The sequence below is a fragment of the Sinocyclocheilus rhinocerous genome, unplaced genomic scaffold, assembly GCF_001515625.1.
Source record: "Sinocyclocheilus rhinocerous isolate Xijiao unplaced genomic scaffold, SAMN03320098_v1.1 scaffold3411, whole genome shotgun sequence".
Lineage (NCBI taxonomy): Eukaryota > Metazoa > Chordata > Actinopteri > Cypriniformes > Cyprinidae > Sinocyclocheilus > Sinocyclocheilus rhinocerous.
This window is the reverse complement of record NW_015657957.1, coordinates 278,307-284,810: the sequence shown is the minus strand read 5'-3', so window position 1 is coordinate 284,810 and position 6,504 is coordinate 278,307. Positions and strand designations below refer to the sequence as shown.

General features: G+C 34.1%; 1 protein-coding gene across 2 annotated transcripts in view; it reads right to left on the bottom strand.

Moving 5' to 3' along the window:
* The window catches only part of slc31a1 (solute carrier family 31 member 1), a 14,233-nt gene that overhangs the window by 6,638 nt on the left and 1,091 nt on the right, over positions 1-6,504 (bottom strand). Inside the window, exon 1 of one of the 2 annotated variants that reach the window (XM_016529767.1) lies at positions 198-373. The exons of the other annotated variant lie outside the window; for it this stretch is intronic. The gene's annotated coding sequence lies outside the window, so the exon portion shown is untranslated. Of the gene's footprint in view, positions 1-197; positions 374-6,504 lie in introns of those variants that run through there. 2 annotated transcript variants of the gene reach the window in all.

The window sequence follows — 6,504 nt, the reverse complement described above, 5'->3', positions numbered from 1 at the left end:
GCTCGTTTTCTCAGACGCTTGCAGAAAAAGGCTTACCAAAACAAAGTTACTGGGTTAATCTTTTTCACGTTTCCTTGGTTGGTAGATGCACCGGGGACCTGATTATAGCACTTAAAACCTGGAAAAGTCAGATTTTCATGATATGTCACCTTTAAATAAAATTGAATCCATGAAGAATTTCCCCAGAAATAACTCACCTAAGTTGAGTCACCTCAGTTGGCTTCCTTGGTTTCCTTCTCAAAGTATCTCTCGCCAAACAGATGCAATAGCGTGTAAAGTGCAGCACGGCAGCAATAGCGTTCATGAAGAGCAGTTGGAATCTAGTGTGCAACTTGTCCAACAGCACTGACTTCTCATGTGACCTCTCATCTGATTTTCATTTCCCTCTTCTGCCATTAATCCAATCACAAGGTTTTAACCACGCCCACAAAACCTCCTCTCTTCATCCACTCTTACTCACTATAGATCCAGTCAAAAGTTATTCTGTATTATGACTATTTTACACACTTTTGATCAACAGCCATCAAAATTACAATTTTAATAACACAAATAAGGTAATAATGTAGTGCCCAAAAATGACTATTTTGCATTTTATCCTCCTCAAAGTAACCACCCTTTGACTAGATTATAATAACAAGCAAGTTTTTTTTTTCTTTTTTTGTACAAAAACGCATTAAAATGCATCCGTGTGCATTTGCTTCTCCCATCAAAGTGCTGTTTCTTGGTAAATGTTCAAGAGTGCGTAAAATCGGACTTACATTCCAAAATGTTTATGTCTTTTGCAATACATCAAAAATTATTTGACAATTTATTTCTTTAAGGATGGCTGCTCTTCATGAACGCTATTGCATTTTGCTATTTTGTTGGTAAAAGGCCAATTGGATGGAGACAGCCTTTTGCAAACGTTTTTTGCCCATTTTCAGTGTAAATGGTGGATGAAAACTCGGCTAATGTCACAATGCAAAGCAATTTTAATAGTCCAAATAGGCTTTGATTAGTTTGTGCAAAATATGACCTTGAGGACAGTACGTGTGTTTTAAGAAAAACTTTATCAATGTTCAAAGAACAGCTTTTAACAATGTTCAACTGTACAAGGGCTCAGATTATGTGCTGTGTGCTTGTTCCCATAAAGATAAACAACAGACAGTGCCTGAGTGTTAAATATTTGCACAGCAATTTCAACTCTAATCATATTAACCGTTACTTAAAAAGTGATTGTATCAATGATCTTTTGAGTGCATGGATAAAAGACAAGTATTTGGTCAATCATTGCTTATCGTTATGATGTTCAGACCGCAATAACCTTCTCATTGGCAGGTCATAAAACAGAAATGCATGCAAACGAATGTGGAGGGGGCAACATGAACTAGTATTAACTATGTTCAATAGCACTAGTAGTGTAATCTACCAGCTTTAGTGCAGAGGTCAAGATGAGGTACAAAGAGCAACTGAGCAGCAGTTGACTCATACAGAGCATTTCAAAATTTCACAACAGCCAACAAGTCAAACGTTGAATTTTAATCTTTTTTTTTTTTTTTTTGGTTTACCAGAAATCATGTAAATATAGTTGACCAAACAAATCACAATGAATGCAAAAGAGAAAACCCTTTAATGGTTATGACAATAATTATTTTACAAGTTTAGTCCCACCAAAAGAGCTTATAAAAGACCTGAGAATGTGGGAACAATTCTGCTCCACAGTTACAGTGAATCTCAGAATAAAAGTACTCTCAACAAACATCCATCTGTACTAGAATCATCTGTTGGTGCCACAATATATTTTAAAAAGGGTCAAGAACGTTGTCATATCCTACCACTAAATTGAAAGAAAAAAGTTGCAATTAAATGGAAATAGTGACAGGTCTTTTCTTTCATATTGTGATGTCTGTTGTTTCATTGGAAGAGTTCATTTTGAAAAAGCACAAAGTCAAAATGAAAAATAAAGACATGCACTGATGGATTCATTCCCAATAAGATCAATAATAATATGCTTTCAGAAAATAGTGTATATTCAATTCATGCTGACTTGATGCTGGGGGAAAAAAGCTTGTTTTTAGGACTATTCTGATGCTTTGCATTGTGCATTTTTCATTACAAGCTCTGTAATGCTAAACTTATTAAAGTAAAGTTTTAAAAATTATACATTTACACGTACATTTTACATTATTTATATGATATTAGTGTTTTTGTAGTGAATTGAACTTTTTTTTATCTTAAAAATATATTTTTAAATTTGTCATTTAAAAATGCATCAAGATTCAATAATGTTGTATTTCATATTTTTCATATTACAATAATAAGATTAACAGAAAGAGGGGGAATACAATTTTAATGCAAAATAAATGTGTGCGTGTGTGTGTGTAACATGATCTAGAGACATTTGTTTGAGAGATTCATCCTAAAAGAATTCAGACCTTTCTGAACATTAAAAAGAGTGCAAACAGGATTGGGCTGTAATGCCAGATATTAAATAAAAAATGAAACAAAATGCACTCATGGCACTTTGATGGCACTCATTCATTTGAGAAGAACCATGTTGTTATTGGTTTACATTTTGGTTCAAAAAAACAACAACTTGCAGTCTTGCACAAAGCCCTAGTCTCTGTTTCAGAAACAAATATGGATATCAGTGTGATGAAACAGAAACACCATATTGCAATATGACTAGTTCATTTAAAAACCAAGCCATTTGAGCTTGAATTTTTAATAGACCTGATAAGTATCAAAATCACATTTATTCATTCATATATTTTTAAATGTCCAACTCTGGATGTTTTTGAAACCCAGTAGCTTGTATCCAATTACCAACTACAGCGAGCTGATTATAAAAATCACAAAATAAGTCTCGACTAGTGAATTTAATCACTTTACTGGGGGAGTCAATGACACACAGACAACCTGAAGAGTGTGTATGTGTTTGAAGTGTATAATGAAGTTGATAAAAACTGTCCACTCATGCAACAGACAGACAGTGAGGCAGTGTTACCCTGACCTGCTACTGCACTTTCATACAGATCCAAATCAAAGTACTTTACACCTGTTTACATAAGAGTAATTCCCAAAAACCAAGATAAATTATGCCCAACAGTTTTATGGTATTACTAACGACTAAAAAGATAGTCTACATCATTGACATGCTGGAGGATGCAGATGAAAAATAGCAAAGGATCTCATCCAACCAGGGTTTCCTGGTTTTCTGGTTCAGCAAAACAATCAACCTATAAACAAACACACACATTGAATCCAGTGACCTTCCTTCCCCCACTTTTAATACTAAGAAGAAAAAAAAAAAAAAAAAGAGTCTGTATCCAGGAACAAAAGCAAGTTATGAGAAAGTAAACAGGTTTTTTCCTTGTAACAACAGAGTTATGCATGCTCTCTATTTCGTGAACTTTTTCACACAACCCTATCAGACCCATCTTTAGAGGAAATAATTAACAAACGACAATTGTCTCTCTTTCCAATGAAGACAAAATGAGAAGTTTAGTAGAATATTCAAGCTGTTGTTTTCTCATCTCACTTCATGACATTTAAGAGTTACATTGGACTTCAAGAATAAATTTCCTCACACAAAGCTATCAAAAAAAAAAATAATAATAATAAAAATAATAATAATAATGTAAAATGAAAAACTCCAGTCCCCATTCACTTTCATTGTGTTTCAATATCAACCCCCCAAAACAACATTTTTTTCCTTTGAAGAACCAGAGTACTGTCTTAAAAATACGGAAGAATATTAGGGCCACGCAATAATAAAAAAATGAAACCATCTTGAGATTAAAGTTGTTAAATTTCGAGAAAAAAATCGTTACGTTTCGAGAAAAAAAAGTCGAAATAAAATGTTGAGATTAAACTCGTTACATTACGAGAAAAAACGTGTTAAATTTTGAGAAAAAAGTCGAAATAAAATGGAGAATAAACTCATTAAATAACAAGCAAAAAGTCGTTAAATTTCGAGAAAAAAGTCGAAATAAAATGGAGAATAAACTCATTAAATAACAAGCAAAAAGTCGTTAAATTTCGAGAAAAAAGTCGAAATAAAATGTTGAGTATAAACTCACTGAATTTCGAGAAAAAAGTCGAGAACAAACACACTTGTGTCATGTTCATTTGACCTCGTTGGACAGTGCTACTTAGTGTCTGTAGTGGCGCAGGTCGGAGAGTAATACACTGGGGAGCAGCATATGATACGATCGACTGGGTTCGAGTCCGTCTTTTGCCAAACTCGCTTGTCTTCTTTTTCTCATCAAATATCACATCGGAAAAGTGGAAATCAATTACTTAACGAGTGTTTAATAATAATGTATTAAATTAGGGGTAGGCAGGCTATAGGGAGGGCTTTGTTGTCCAAATAAGGCAGCATCTTAATAATTTCAATAAATAAAATCATTGTTATTAAAATCAATGTTATTATTGCATCCTGTTACTGTACAACAATACTGAGGTGCAAATAGTATCTGCCACTATTTATAAGTATAAACAGCATCTAATTAGCTACTATTTACACTTATTGCAAAGATCTGCTCCTTTTACATAATGTAAATAGAATGGCTATTTTCACTTAGTGTAAATAGCACATATCTAAAATGCTGCTGTTGTCACAGTGTAAATAGTAGCTTACATATAACTATTTTCACTGTAAATAGCATCTGGCACGGGTGGCCAAAGTCCGGCCGCGGGCCAAATACGGCCCGTGGATGAATTTCAAACGGCCCGCAGCTTGTCTATTGAAATGTAGGCTATTATATGTGGCCCACCAATCATAATTAACAAATCATGCAGTTTCACAATGTCAACACAAGGTGACAGCACTAAATTTTAGGCCAGACGTATCAGTAAAATGTGAGTGACAACAATTTGATGACTCGTATGCGCTGTCATTTCTTTAGCGCAGCGAAAGTGGAAGAGCGCTTCTCGTGTGAAGCGTTCGAGTTTGGAGCAGAGCTCTCCTACAAACCACAGATGTCACAGTGATTTAAACTAGTTTAAAGGCAGATGAAACCGCGCTGCCATTCTCAACAACACTGACGCGGAAAACAGGAGAAACACTGTGTGACAACAATGCAGTTATGCAGTAAGAATACTTTTCAATCCACAAATTAATATTTACAATGGATTTACTGTAGTAACACTAAACCTACCTAAATAATACATTATTATTAAATACTCATTAAGCAATTGATTTCCACTTTTCCGATGTGATATTTGATGAGAAAAAGAAGACAAGCAAGTTTGGCAAAAGACGGACTCGAACCCAGTCGATCGTATCATATACTGCTCCCCAGTGCATTACTCTCCGACCTGCGCCACTACAGACACTGAATGACACTGTGCAACGAGATTAAATGAACATCGAAATTTAACGACTTTTTTCTCGCAATTTAATGAGTTTTTCCCCTCGAAATGTAACGATTTTTTTCACGTAATTTAATGAGTTTATTCTCAACATTTTATCTCGAAATATAACGAGTTTTTTCTCGAAACATAACGACTTTATTCTCGAAATTGAATGAGTTTAAATCTCAACATTTTATCTTGACTTTTTTCTTGAAATTTTAACAAGTTTTTTCTCGAAATTGAATGACTTTAATCTCGAGATGGTTTTTTACATTTTTTATTATTGCTTGGCCCTAATCCTCTTCCGTATAAAAAACCTGGATATGAGATATATTACTAAACATGGAAAAGAAAAAAAATTTTTTTTACATTACATTTAATTACATTTTATGAATCTCATGATATCTGTGATATCTTCTAGTTATGCCAAGCTCTACAATATTTTATTAGGTAGAAATTATGAGTAAAAGATATCTGTAAAAATCCTTATCCAGCAAATCACGAGCCTTTGAATATTGTTGACACTGGGGGGCCTTGGGACTCAAAAAGGTTGAGAACCACGGGTTTACATGCACACCAGAAACTGATGATTACAAGAAAGCTGCTTAAAGCAAAAGCAGCATTCATTTACATGCACATCCAGCTTAGTCAGTAACCAGCTTTCTCTCCACATTTTTTATCCGGTCTTTTCCACATGCATACCACACTTAAAAAAAGATGTAAGAATGTTGTTTATGCATTTACATGACCATAAGCTGCATTTGGATTTACATAATGTTTCATGGAATGCTGCTTTCTGCAAAAAACCTGGAACAATGTGGTTATTGTTATCCAAAAATTTAAATAATTATTTAATTAAAAAAAAACAAAAGGTTTTGTTAACTGAAATAAATCTGAAATAAGATAAAATATAAATTTTAAATGAGAAATTCTACAGTGGAACACTGCACTATTTTTGAAAATAGACTAATTTTCCAACTCCCCTAGAGTTAAACAGTTGAGTTTTACCGTTTTCGAATCCATTCAGCCGATCTCCGGGTCTGGCGGTAGCACTTTTAGCTGCAGCTTAGCATAGATCATTGAATCTGATTAGACCGTTAGCATCTCGCTCAAAAATGATATTACGCAGCGCCTGAAAATAGGCTAACTTCCGTCAACATAACCAAC